Source organism: Leptonychotes weddellii, chromosome 8 (genome assembly GCF_054177405.1).
Source record: "Leptonychotes weddellii isolate Sample4059 chromosome 8, ASM5417740v2, whole genome shotgun sequence".
Lineage (NCBI taxonomy): Eukaryota > Metazoa > Chordata > Mammalia > Carnivora > Phocidae > Leptonychotes > Leptonychotes weddellii.
The window spans coordinates 439,138-454,210 of record NC_138376.1 but is presented as its reverse complement, the minus strand read 5'-3'; the positions used below and the strand labels follow the sequence as shown (position 1 = coordinate 454,210).

General features: G+C 41.9%; 1 non-coding gene across 1 annotated transcript; it reads right to left on the bottom strand.

Moving 5' to 3' along the window:
- Nucleotides 1–8,017: 8,017 nt before the first annotated feature.
- TRNAT-CGU (transfer RNA threonine (anticodon CGU)) lies at nucleotides 8,018–8,091 on the bottom strand. Its single transcript has one exon. It is a non-coding gene; the product is annotated as a tRNA-Thr (tRNA).
- Between the last annotated feature and the right edge of the window lie 6,982 nt (nucleotides 8,092–15,073).

The window sequence follows — 15,073 nt, the reverse complement described above, 5'->3', positions numbered from 1 at the left end:
CCCCTGCTTGTGTTCCCTCTCTCGCTGTTGCTCTCTCTGTGTCAAATAAATAAAATCTTTAAAAAAAAATGTTTAATATAATATTAGAGAGAGAAAGTCAAAATGCCACAAGAGACAGAGAAGGACATTTTATAATGATAAAAGGATCAATCCACAAGGATGATGTAACAATTATAAATATATATGCACCCAATATCAGAGTATCTAAATATATATAAAGGAAACGTTAGTAGAACTGAAGAAAGAAATAGACAGCAATACAAGAGCATCCAGAAAGTATGTCAATCAAAGTATATCAGTAAGGAAACAGAGGTCTTGAATAACACTACAGACCTAATAGACCTAAAGGTCATATAAACTTCACTCAACAGCATCAGAATACATTCTTCTCAAATACACATGGATTTTTCTCCAGGACAGATCATATATTAAGTCACAAAACCAGTCCTAACAAATTTAAGAAGATTGAATTCATACCAATTACCTTTTCTCACTACCATGGAATAGAATTAGAAATCAAATGCAGAAGGAAAACTGGAAAATTCACAAATATGTAGAAATTAAATAACACACTACTGAACAACCATTGAGTTAAAGAAAATATCAAAACAGAAATTAGAAAAAAAACCTTGAGAAACAAGAACAAAAATACAGATACCCAAACTTATGGGATGTGGCAAAAGTGGTACTAAGAGAGAAGTTCATGGCAATAAATGCTTACATTAAAAAAGAAGAAATACTTAAAATAAACAATTTAACTTTATACCCCAAGGAACTAAAAAAAAGAAAAACAAAGTAAGCCCAAAGTTAGCAGAAGGAAGGAAATAGTAAAAAAATAGAGCAGAAATAAATGAAATAGAGAACTAGGAAAACAATAGGAAAAAAATCAGCAAAACTAAGAGTTGATTTTGAAAAGATAAATATTGATGAACACTAGCTAAACTAATGAGTAAAAAAGCAGAGAAGACTCAAATAAAATCAGAAATGAAAGAAGAGATGTGACAACTGGTACCACAGGGACAAAGAGGATCATCAGAGCTAACTATGAACAATTAATGCCACCAACTGGACAACCCAGAAGTGGATAAATTCTTTTTTTTTTTTTTTTAAAGATTTTATTTATTTGACAGAGAGAGCACAGGCAGAGGGAGAGAGAGGAAGAAGCAGGCTCCCTGCTGAGCAAGGAGCCCGATGTGGGACTCGATCCCAGGACCCTGGGATCATGACCTGGGCCGAAGGCAGCCGCTTAACCAACTGAGCCACCCAGGCGTCCCGAAGTGGATAAATTCTTAGGCACATATAACCTGCCAAGACTAAATCGTGAAAAAATAGAAAGTCTGAACAGACCTATAAACATTATGGAGATTGAATCAAAACTCTCCCAACAAAGTAAAGCCCAGAACCAGATGGCTTCACAGGCGAATCCTACCAAACACTTAAAAAACAATTAATGTAAATCCTTCTCAAACTCTTCCAAAAGCTGAAGAGTAGGAAATACTTCTAAACTCATTTTATGAGGTCAGCATTTCCCCACTATCAAAACCAGACAAATACATCACAAGAAAAGAACGACAGGCCAATATCCCTGATGAATATAGATGCAGAAAATTTAAACAAAATCTAGCAAACTGAACCCAATAATACATTAAAAGGATTATATATCATGACCAATGGAATTCATTCCTGGGATGCAAGGATGGTTCAATACCCACAAATCAATCAATGTGATACACAACATTAATAAAATGAAGGATAAAAATCATATGATTATCTCAAAAGACAGAGGAAAAGCATTTGACAAAATTCAACACCTTTTCATGATAAAAGCTCCCAACAAACTAGGAATAGAAGGAGAGCCCCTCAATATAATAAAGTCTGTATATGAAAAGTCGACAGCTAATATCATACTCAGCAGTGAAAAACTGAAACCTTTTCCTCTAAGAGCAGGGACAAGGCAAGGATGCCCATTCTGACCACTTCCATTCAACATAGTAGTAGAAGTTCTAGCCAGAGCAATTAGGCAAGAAAAAAGAAATAAAAGGCATCCAAAAAAATAGGTAATAAGGCATCCAGAAAGTAAGAAAAAAGTAGAATTGTAAACCCTAAAGACTTCATTAAAACACTTTAGAATTAATGGATAAATTCAGTTTAGTTGCAGAATACAAAATTAACATACAAAAGTTAGTTATGTTTCTATACACTAACAATGAGCTATCTGAAAAGGAAATTAGGAGAACAATCCCATTTATAATAGCTCCAAAAAGAGTAAAATACCTAGGAATAAACTTAACTGAGGAAGTGGAAGGAAGACTTGTATACAGAAAACTATAACACTGATGAAAGATGTTAAACAAGACACAAACAGAAAGATGTCCCATGTTCACGGGTTGGCAGATTTAACACTGTTTAAATGTCCATACTACCCAAAGCAATCTAAAGATCAATGCAATCCCTATCAAAATCCCAATGGTATTTTTTACAGAAATAGAAACATTATTATAAGTTTCATATCGAACCACAAAAGACCACAGAAATAGAAACATTATTATAAGTTTCATATCGAACCACAAAAGACTTATAGTCAAATCAACCTTGAGAAGAACAAAGCTGAAGGCATCACACTTCCTGATTTCAAAACATATCACAAAGCCACAGTTTTAAAACAATAGGGTACTGGCATAAAGACAGACATATAAACCAATGGGACAGAATAGTGAGCCCAGAAATAAATCCATGCATATATGGTACTGATCTTTGACAAGGGTGCCAAGAATACCAGTGGGGAAAGGATAGTATCTTCAATATACAGTGCTGGGAAAACTAGATATTCACATGCAAAAGAATAAAAGTGAATCCTTGAATCAACTCAAAATGAATTAAAGACTTAAATGTAAGACCTGAAGCTGTAAAATCCTAGATAAAAACCTAGTGAAAAGCCTCATGACACTGGTCTTAGCAATGATTTTCTGAATAGGACACCAAAAGCAAAGGCAACAAGAACAGAAATAAACAAGTGGGACCACATCAAACGGAAAGTCTTCTGCATAACAGAAAGAAAAAAATGAGTGGAAACAAATCTCCTGGTAGATTGAAAAAGCAACTTAACACAATGGGAGAAATTATTTGCAAACCACGTGTCTGACAAAGGATTAATCTCCAAAATAGGTAAGGAATTCCTACAACTCAATCAAAAAAAACTAAAAAAAAACAAAACAAAACTGATCACCTGATTTAAAAATGGGCTAAGGACTTGAATAGACATTTCTCTGATGAAAACGTACAAATAGTCAACAGGTATATAAATGATGCACAACATCACTAATAATGAGGGAAAAGCAAATTAAACTACAATGAGATATTTTCAATCCACCTGTCAGGATGGCTATTATCAAAAAAATAAAATACAACAAGTATTGGTCAGGATGTGGACAAATTGCAACTGTTGCACACTGTTGGTTGGAATGCAAAATGGTGCATCAGCTATAGAAAACAGAATGGAGCTTCCTTAAAAAATTAAAAATAGAACTAGCATATAATCCCACAATCCCACTTGTGGGTATTTATCTAAAATAATTGAAATCTGGATCCAGAAGAGGTATTAGTACTCTCTTGATCATCACTGCAGAACTATTCACAGTAGCTAATATGTGAGACGTACCTAAATGTCAATAGATCAGTAGATAAAGGAAACGTGATATGGGCATACACGGGAATACTATTCAGCCTTTAAAAAGAAGGAAATTTTATAATATGTAAAACATGGATGAACTTTGATAACATGATGCTAAGTAAAATAAGTTAGTCATAAAAAGACAAATACTGCATGATTCCACTTACATGAGGTGTCTACTATAGTCAAATTCATAGAATCAGAGTGGAATGGAGGTTACCAGGGGTTGAGGAGAGGGGGAAAGAGGGAGTTACTAATCATGGGGCATAAGGTTTCAGTCAAACAAGATGAATAAACTCTAAAGATCTCCTGTAAAACATTGTACCTACAGTCAACAATAATGTATGGTATACTTAAAAACTGGTTAAGATGGGGTGCCTGGCTGGTTCAGTCTCTAGAGTGTGTGACTCTTGATGTTGGAGCGGTGAGTTCCAGCCCCACACTGGTGGTAGGGTCTACTTAAAAAAAAAGATTGGTTAAGAGAAGAGATCTCATGGTCAAGTGTTTTTACCAAAATAGAATAAGAAAGTTTCTAAAAGGACATTACAGGGACAATTAACAGTCTGAATAAGCCCTGTTTATTACATAATGATATTATATCAATGTTAATTTCTGATTTTGATAATTATGCTGCAGTTATGTAAATGAATATTATTATTAGGAAACATACACTGAAGTATTTACAGGTAAAGGACCATCATGGTCTACAACTTCCTCTCCAATGAGCCACCAAAAATTTTGTATATATATATAATAATAGGGTAAACTAAATGAGATAAAATGTTCATATTTGGGAAATCTGGATGATGGGTAAGTAGGAATTCTTTGTTCTATTCTTATAACTTTTCTGTAAAAATAAAATTACTTTAAAAGTAATAGTTAAGGGGCGCCTGGGTAGCTCAGTCGTTAAGCGTCTGCCTTCGGCTCAGGTCGTGATCCCAGGGTCCTAGGATCGAGCCCCACATCGGGCTCCCGGCTCGGCGGGAAGCCTGCTTCTCCCTCTCCCTCTGCCTGCCACTCTGCCTACTTGTGCTGTCTCTCTATAAAAAAAAAAAAAAAGTAATAGTTAAAAGAAAAGTAAAAGAATGAAATATAAACTAGAATAGTCAAGTCACCTAACAACGTTCCACATTTGGTTAATGGCAGATCTGGACATGCTATGCCTTGGTCACCCCAAACTCCGTGCTCCCTTCCTTCTGTGCTCAGTCACTTAAATACTAGCCTTTTCTCTGCACTTACAGGAACACAGATTTTATTTTTTACAACAACAGTTTGATCCATTGAGTGAATACTGCTTTCCCCAGACAGGAAAACATCTCTGGACTGAATTCACTTGTTAATTTATGCCCAGTGCAGAATCTTACAAAGTTTGCATTATGAAGAAACCGATTCAACTTTTGGCTGAGTTTGAGGAGATGGCAAAGCTCCATTAAGGCACCCTAGATAACCCCTTTCGGAGCGCAGAACCAAAACAAAAGCAAAACAAAACAAAGCCAAAAAAAACCCCAAAAAACCAAAACCAAAAAAAACTTAGAAGACCTGACCTCCAAATTCTCTTACATCAAACAGTTAGGAACATCCAATAAGAAACAGAATGGAGAGTGAATTTCCAAAGAGAACTCCCCATTAGCACAAATGCATGCTCAGGAATACATCAGTGGGTTCACCTATTAAGTAAAGAGAGAAAGAGGATAGGATTGTTCCTTACTACTCTATAATTAAGCAGAGGGAATGGATATATCTACTTTTTTTTCTGCCAAAGATCATTCTAAAAACATCTTGAAAAGGAGTCATTTTCGAGCAATACCTCCCTGGGAGCTGTAGAAATAAGTTTCCTCATTCTGGGGAATTTTTCCCCTAAAACTTGATGCCAATTCCCTTTGATTATGTCTTACATTTATGCTTTCTGCACCTCCGTTAGGTTGCTTAAAATATATATATTTTTTAATTTTAAATCTATCTTCCAAAAAGAAAATAAATAACTTAGGAAAATAAATCTGAAATTTCACATTCTTTGTCTTGGTTAGTGGTTTTTCAGAATGATTATGCGTTCATGGTAACTCCCACATACACTGTAGTTGCTCTTAGTATAAAGTTCAAACACCCCAACATGGCGGATAAAAGCCTATCCTTAGCCCTATCCTTTTCCAGCCTCATTTCTCATCCTGCTTGTGTGCACCCTTTCTGCTCTAGCTATGTTGGCCTTCCTTCAGTCCTATGCGCCCTGCCTGGTTTCCTCTGCGGGACGACTCTATGCTCTACCTCTCTTTCCCACATAATTCTTCCTTTTCTTTACAACTCAAGTCTCTCCTTCTCTGACTTCCCTGATTAAGTTAAATCTCTTGCGTATGTTCTCCTAAATCTTAGTCATTATTTTTGTAGTATTTATCATAGCTATGACATTTTCTTTCTCTTGGTGATCATGTAATTGATTTCCATCTCCTCCTCCTTCCCCGCTAAGCTCTTATCTCCTTTGAGGTGGAGCCCAGAACTGCCGAGCTTACCTTTCCGTATTTTGGAGGAGTAGGCATACAATACATAATTCTTTAAATAACTGAGGGAATGAATGAACTTCATAACTGTCAGCTAAAAGAGATGAAGGTAGATCTACTTCTTGGGTCCAGCTATTAGAGTTGTTTGTGCATGCAGAATTCCTCCAGAACTCATTTCAGTGGTCACAGATCCAGAAGTGTAATGTCTTGAAATCGGCATGCTGGCCCAGAGTCATGACAACTCTAACCAGATGTCTGCCTCTCGTGGCCTAATTTAAGTCTACTTAGAAGAGGGATTAAGAATCCTATAAAAAATAACATCAAGAAGTAAAATATCTCCCCATAATACCTTATGTTTGCTTAATGCCCATTTTTATTTAATCTATTACTTTATGAAAGTCAAAGATTTTTTTTCAGTGGTTCATGGGCACCCAAGAACCTAGGCGATCAATGAGCATCTTTATTCAACTAATTAACATATAATGTATTATTTGTTTTGGGGGTACAGGTCTGTGATTCATTAGTCTTACACAATTCACAGCGCTCACCATAGCACATACCCTCCCAATGTCCATCACCCAGCCACCCCATCCCTCCCACCTCACTCCACTCCAGCAACCCTCAGTTTGTTTCCTATAATTAAGAGTCTCTTATGGTTTGTCTCCCTCTCCGGTTTCATCTTATTTCATTTTTTCCTCCCTTCCCCTATGATCCTCTCTCGTTTCTCAAATTCGTCATATGAGTGAGATCATATGATACCTGTCTTTTGCTGATTGACTTATTTCGCTTAGCATAATACCCTCTAGTTCCATCCATGTCGTTGCAAATGGCAAGATTTCCATTTTTTGTTGGCTGCATAATATTCCATTGTATATATATACCACATCTTCTTTATCCATTCATCTGTCGATGGACATGTGGGCTCTTTCCATAGTTTGGCTATTGTGGACATTGCTTCTATAAACACTGGGGTGCAGGTACCCCCTCAGATCACTACATTTGTATCTTTGGGGTAAATACCCAGTAGTGCAATTGCTGGATTGTATGGTAGCTCTATTTTCAACTTTTTGAGGAACCTCCATACTGTTTTCCAGAGTGGCTGCACCAGCTCGCATTCCCAGGTCAGTGAACATCTTGAAAGAATATATAAAATTTATCCATATGTCTGTTGGCTTTTTGCTTTTGTTTTTGGTGGTAGTTATAAGCCAGTTTTCATCAGATAATCTAATGAGTTCATGTGCCGTACAATTTTAAGAACTATTATTCTAAACCATACGGACACTGTGTGATTTTATAAATAAAATTATCTGAAATGCAAGACCATGACTTTGAACTAAGAAATATTAGGTTAAGACCCTAGCTTGATTATTTATTTACTAGCTGTGATTTGGGCAAGTTACTTCGCTTCTCTCTGATTCTGTTTTCTCATCCATAACATGTGCATAATAATGCTTACTTTTATGAGTACTTTTAGCGATTTAAAGGTATGTGAGAAAATACACAAAGTGAAACAGAGTAAGTGTTCAGTAAATTGTAACCATTTTTCATCTATGTATAACGTAAGTAAAATGGCTTGAGCTTGGAAAACCAGCAGAATCTATTTTTAAATGAATTAAAAATTTTCCAATTTTATTTTAGAAATTCTGTCTACGATTCATCTTGAACACCCACAGCAGAACCATATGGTAAATCACCAGTCGAGAGGCAGAGAATCATTGAGAATGCAGCTGTAATGAGAGGTTGCAGAGATCAGAGCTCCCAAGCAGTAGACCTGATACTGAGATTAAGCTGATTTCAGACTAAAAAGTTTGAATAAACTGACGCAAAAAAAAAAGACAACGAAAAAAGCCTCCGTAGGCCCCGCTGGGAGTCGAACCCAGGATCTCCTGTTTACGAGACAGGCGCTTTAGCCAACTAAGCCACGGAGCCCGCCGGGCGCCCGGGCAAGGTACTTTCCTGATCAACGGCCCTGCATCAGGCGCGAGGCCGCGCCGCACCCGCTCCAGCGCGCAGGAACGCGCGGCCCGGCGGGAGCCGGACGCGGCGGTGGAGACGCGGCCGCCCCGACCCCCGTCCGCACGGCCGCACGGGCGCACGCATGCGCGCGCTCTGCGCCTCGCGCAGCTCCGGGGGCCCGCGCCGACCGGGGAAGGCAGGCCCGCGCAGCTCGGCCGTCCCGCCCGACCGCAGCGGCGGGACCACCGCGCGAGTGAGCGCAGGCTGCGCTAGCGGACGGAGCCCCTCACAGCTCCTGCCCGGCGCACGGCGCTTCCGGCTGTCAGAGCGCGCAAAGCAAACCCAAACCGCCCGACGCCTAGCGCCTCCGGCCGGCTCGGCCTCGGGGCGCAGCGGCATCCGCAGCAGGCGCTCGCTCCGGGGTCCCTGACCCGCCCGCGGCGTCAGCCCCCGGGCCTGGCAGCGCCGGGACGGAGCCCGCCCGCGCCCCAGAGGGTGACGAAGGTGCAGGTGGGCAGGCGGCTCGCGGCGGCTGCCGAGCAAACGCCTCGCTGCCACTCTTGGTCTTGCTGTTCGCAGGGGCTGCTCTCCTGTATCTTCCCCGTGGAGCCTCAACTTGGGGAGCTAAATACACGTCTCCTGATTGTCCAGCCCCTACATAAAGCGTGCGTTCTTCAACGACTGCACCCAAGTTTTCTGCCTTTGATTAGAATAAGGGGCTCACCAAAACTAGCAGGTCCCACTGCCCGTCTTCGCGGCTCCCGCTGCCTGGTTACAATGCAACAGCGACGAATTCTGTGTTTACCCCCGCAAGGCTACCAGGAGCTCTGGGATGCTGAGGCCTTTGAATCGCAGAGTCTTTTTTAACTCCTTTCTTGAGCCAAATATTCTGGCGTTCCTATTTTCCATCCAGCTCAGAATGTTTTTGTAGTCAGTATAAACTTAGTGTCTTGCAAACCAGGATGGTCACTTTTAAATTTATGTTGGCAATCCTCTATGACTAGGACGACACTTTACCGAGTGTGGAAGACAGCACGCCCAAATCATAAGGGACCAGGCGTCATGGCATTTCTGCATTCTACTTAGCTGCACCGTTTATGATAAGGACCGCGTAAATTTCAGTCCCAAAAGTGCAACTGGGATGCCAACATGTACAGTGAAGCACTGCCCAACAGGAGTGGTACTTTTTAAATTTTTATTTATTTATTTGACAGAGAGGGAACAGAAGCAGGGGGAGTGGGAGAGGGAGAAGCAGACTCCCTGCTGAGCAGTGAGCCCCATGTCTGCGTGGAGCCCAATGCCGGCGGGATCCCAGGACCCTGAGATCATGACCTGAGCCAAAGGCAGACTTAACGACTGAGCTTAATGGCTGAGCCACCCCGACGACCCAACACGGGTACTCTCAAGCCTACTATGTGTCAGGTGCTGACAGGAGTTCTATGCACACGACTAGGTAGAAGATGGCCACAGATGATAGAAAATGAAACAAGAAATTTTAATAAAGTTTGTAAGTGTTACAATAAAAGAAATACAAGATAATAGATGAACACTTAATACAGGCTGGTAATATAGTTATGTACATAGTACTCTGTACCATGTGCATGGCTCAGTACATTTTTGGGGCATTTCCCTTTATTAGATTTTTCCTAGAAAAATGTCATATATATATAATACACAAACTATACAAGTAGCACTTGAAAACATCTTTGATACTTTCAAGTTAATTCCAGGTGTATAACCAAAACAGGAATCTGTGCCAAGCTGTAATGAAATAAATCTGACCAAGGCCCAATAGTAGGAAGGTCTGGAAGCCACTTTAAAAAGAGGCAGAACCAGTGGAACCTAGTCCAATGAGGACCTCCCAGAAATAGACTTGCACTTGGATGTGTGAGTGAATTGAAAGAGCAAATAACACGAGACAGCAGAGCAATTTGATGTAAAATTGTTTGATTAACATTAGACCCAAAATAGCTAAATGAGGGACATGAGTATGGTTACTGGAACATGGAGATTTTTCATAATTGCAATGATTTCTCATGACCCTCAGTGAATGCTTCTTCTGTTGAGAATAGGGTGAGTCAACATACTATAGCTAATAGGTGTAATCAGTTGAATTTTGTCCCCCTAAACATTCATATGTTGACATCCTAACCCCCAGTCCTTCAGAATGGGATACAAGTAGTTAAGATCAAGCCTCTCTGATACATTATATATATACTTTGTATCTATATATACTCATGTCCTTGTAAAAGGGGGACATTTGGAGACACACACACACACACATGAACGTGAAGGCAGGCATCTGGGTGATGCATCTACAAGCCAAAGAACACCAAACATTGCCAGTGAACCACCAAAGCTTGGGGAGAGGCATGGAGCAGAAGAAACAGCCCTGCTGACTCCCTGATCTTAGATTAGTAGCCTCCAGAACTGTGAGACAATACACTCCCATTCTTTTTTTTTTTTTTAAGATTTTTTCATTTATTTTTTTGACAGAGACAGACATAGCGAGAGCAGGAACACAAGAAGGGGGAGTGGGAGAGGGAGAAGCAGGCTTCCTGCAGAGCAGGGAGCCCGATGTGGGACTCGATCCCAGGACCCTGGGATCACTACCTGAGCCGAAGGCAGACCTTAACGACTGAGCCACCCAGACGCCCAATACACTCCCATTCTTTTTTTTTTTTTTTTTTAAGATTCTTATTTATTTATTTGACAGAGAGACACAGCGAGAGAGGGAACACAAGCAGGGGGAGCGGGAGAGGGAGAAGCAGGCCTCCCGCCAAGCAGGGAGCCTGATGCGGGACTCGATCCCAGGACCCCGGGATCATGACCTGAGTTGAAGGCAGTCGCTCAACCAACTGAGCCACCCAGGCGCCCTTTATACACTCCCATTCTTTACGCCTAGTAGTTTGCCTTATTTGGTCATGGCCGGCCTAGGCATCATCTTCTGAGGAAGAGCTATGCTTTTTCCTACGTTTTGCCCCAAACTTAACTGAAATAAATTTATTTTAAAAGGGAACTAGTGAATAGGGTGCCCAGTTGTTTGGTCAAAACCCAGTCTAGTTGTTGTTGTGAAGGTATTTTGTTTAGATGTGATTAACATTTAAATCGATAGACGTTGAGTGAAGCAGATGACCCTCCATAATGTGGGTCGGCTTCATCCAATCACCTGAAGGCCTCAAGAGAATATACAGAGTTCCCCCAAGGAGAAAGAAATTCTGCTTCCAGATTACATTTGGATTCAAGAATACAACATCACCTCTTGCCAGACTTGCCAGACTGCCCTGCAAATTTCAGGCTGTTGTGTGAGCCAATTCCTTAAAATAGATCTCTCCCTTTCTCTGTGTCTCTTTCTACACATACACAATATTGGTATGTTTCTCTAGAGAACCCTGACTAGCACACAAAGTAAGAAGATGCTCAGTTGTTAAGAGAAGAATTCACCTGCTATAAATCCCAGGAGAAGACCAGCACGAACCGAGGGTTCAAGGAACTTCTAGACCCCTAAACCTTACCCTAATTCTCAACATCACTCTTTCCCTATCAGGCCCCTAAATTTCACATATAAGACCTGGAGAACTTATAAACTTCACTGATTTAACAATTCAGCTATAGATGAAGTTGGACAAATATCTATAGTTGAAGCTATCGACGATCATCAGCTACCTCATAACCCCTCACAAACATTATTCCTTTACTACGGTCACAGAAAGCCTGAGGCTTCCGTTGATGCTTTGAGCTGATCATTGGGATATTTAAGAACATTTTTTCCATTAGCATATTCAATGTATAAGGTATAACCACACCCCCTTGCCTCTCACTCACCCTTCACATTATTGTAGGGCAGAGTGCCTCAGTCCCTAAAGTCTTCCTTTCAGTAGGCTGTTCATTCCAGGTGACCAGAGGTGGTAACTTCCTTCATGTTTCAGAGGTTATCCAAGCATTGTCAGATTTCCTTCCTTGAGTGTTTGAACTCTCCCAGATTTGCTGCATTTTGCGGAGATCCTTTGGCTTGGAATGCACTCTGGTCATATGCAAATGTCTTAGTGAGAAGTGTGATTGGCTTCTTTCTTCAGATCTGGTTTGTCCTCTCTTTGTACCTGAAGACCCAATATAGACAAGAAAGAAGAGAAATTTTTAGCCTTCTATGCTATCTATGTACGTGGACATATTTTATTGTAAATCACCAAGAGATCAGTGGTCACAATTTAAAATTAAACTGTGCCAGGACTGCCCCATACTATAATGTATATCTGTTATGTCTCATTCTCCTTGAAATGAGAAGAGTAAGGTGTATGTTTTCATGAAATGACCTAGGTTCACCTCTAATTTTCTCTAGCCACAAGGCTTTGTAGAAACTACTAAATGCAGTCAAACTCCGTGTAGGCTCAGAGAAGTTTCACTGTTGCTAAATAAAAGGAGTCTATGGGGCGCCTGGGTGTCTCAGTTGGTTGGGCGACTGCCTTCAGCTCAGGTCCTGACCCCAGGGTCCTGGGATTGAGCCCCTCACCAGGCTCCCTGCTTTTTTTTTTTTTTTTTAAATTTTATTTATTTATTTGAGACAGAGAGAATGAGAGGGAGGAGGGTCAGAAGGAGAAGCAGACTCCCCGCCGAGCAGGGAGCTCGATGCGGGACTCGATCCCGGGACTCCAGGATCATGACCTGAGCTGAAGGCAGTCGCCCAACCAACTGAGCCACCCAGGCGCCCCAGGCTCCCTGCTTCTCTCTCTCCCTCTGCCCCTGCTTGTGTTCCCTCTCTTGCTGTCTCTCTCATACATAAAATCTTTTTTAAAAAAGGAGTCTTTAGCCTTTTCTTCAATGCTAAGGAATAAAGATCAGCAAGTAGAATTTTTTTTTTTTTTTAAGATTTTATTTATCTATTTGACAGAGACAGAGATAGCGATAGCAGGAACACAAGCAGGGGGAGAGCAGGAACACAAGCAGGGGGAGTGGGTGAGGGAGAAGCAGGCTTCCTGCTGAGCAGGGAGTCCAATGTGGGACTCGATCCCAGGACCCTGGGACCATGACCTGAGCCGAAGGCAGATGCTTAACGACTGAGCCACCCAGGCGCCCCAGCAAGTAGAATTTTCCCCTGATGTCAGCTCTCTGCTCATTTCTATGTTCTTAGAAAATAGCCCCTTTTCTTTCTATCTTTGCTCCTCCTAATATTCTTTGGGCAGAAAAACTACAGCAAATGAGATCTGGCTTCATCTAATTAAAATAGTCATCTCGTGAAATGTTGTTAAAAACATTATTAATTTTCGGGACACCTGGGTGGCTCAGTTGGTTAAGCGGCTGCCTTCAGCTCAGGTCATGATCCCAGGGTCCTGGGATGGAGCCCTGCATTGGGCTCCTTGCTCAGCAGGGAGCCTGCTTCTTCCCCTCTCCCCCTCTGCTTGTGCTGTCAAATAAATAAAATTTTTTTAAAAAAATTATTAATTTTCTATAGGGCGCCTGGGTGGCTCAGTTGGTTAAGCGACTGCCTTCGGCTCAGGTCATGATCCTGGAATCCCAGGATCGAGTCCCGCATTGGGCTCCCTGCTCAGCAGGGAGTCTGCTTCTCCCTCCCTCCCCCCTCTCATGCTCTCTCTCTATCTCATTCTCTCTCTCAAATAAATAAATAAAATCTTTTAAAAAAAATATTTAAAAAAAAATTATTAATTTTCTATAAAGGAGCCAGAACCACATGATACATTAAAACAAGCCCTCCCTTATAAAGACTTAGCCTCTGGGCACCTGGGTGGTCAGTTGGTTAAGCGACTGCCTTCGGCTCAGGTCATGATCGCGGAGTCCCTGGATCGAGTCCCACATCGGGTTCAGGTCATGATCCCGGAGTCCCTGGATCGAGTCCCACATCGGGCTCCCTGCTCGGCAGGGAATCTGCTTCTCCCTCTGACCCTCCCCCCTCTCATGTGCTCTCTCTCATTCTCTCTCACACAAATAAATAAATAAAATCTTAAAAAAAAAAAACAACTTAGCCTCAAGTTTCCAATATCAACCCCCCTTTTCTAGGGGGTAATTTTATTTCAGGAAACTTAAAAGTCTAGGTCAGAGTCTCTCAGATCGCTGAGAGTACCTCCAAATTTAAAATCTGGGAGAGCAGGATTTAGGGTATATCCTTTCTGTCCCAGAAGGCCCTGAATTATTAAGTGATCTGCTTTCTTCCCAATGACCAGCTTTGCAAACTAGGATCTCAGGGGTAGAGAGGGAGAAAGGGGAGGGGGAAGGGAGGAGGAGGGAGAGACGGGAGGAGGAGAGAGGTAGAGGGAGAGAAAGGGGAAGAAGGGGAGAGTGGGGAGAGAGGGAGATGGAGGGAGAGGGATAGGGAGAGAGGGAGAGAGAGAGAGGGAGGAGGAGGGAGGGGAAAGAGGAGGGGAGAGAGGGAGGGATGGGGTGAGAGGGAGGGAGAGGTAGAGGGAGGGAGGGGGAAGAGGAGAGAGAGCATTCTTCTACTTAGCAGAACTGAATATGTGGACAAGGTAAGCTCCATCTCATTGACCGCCTCCATCTGCCCCTGACTTGGTCTGCAGACTGCTCACGTTATCTACGACTATCTGAGTGGTCAGTGGTGTCTCTAGTTAAACTGAGCCTAACGACAAAGGAATAAACCTGCAGATGACCTCTCTTATGCCTCTTCCCCCCTTTGTGGATATTTGGAGATAATTTCAATAGAGAGTGTCTAGGCCAGTGGTTCTCAGTCTTGACTGCTTATTCTAGTCACCTAGGGAGCTTCTAAAAATGCCCGTGTCCATGCCACATTATAGACAAGTTAAACTAGAGCCTCGGAGTGGGATCCAAACGTCAGGAAATGCGAGAGCCGTCAGGGTGACCCCAGCGTGCAGCCAAGCTGGAGAACCACTGCGTTAGCTCTAAAGACATTTAGAGCTCAGGGAACCCTAATGGCTGCTCTCCTTCCCCATCCCTCCCAATGCCCCCCCCCCCCCCCCCCGCACAC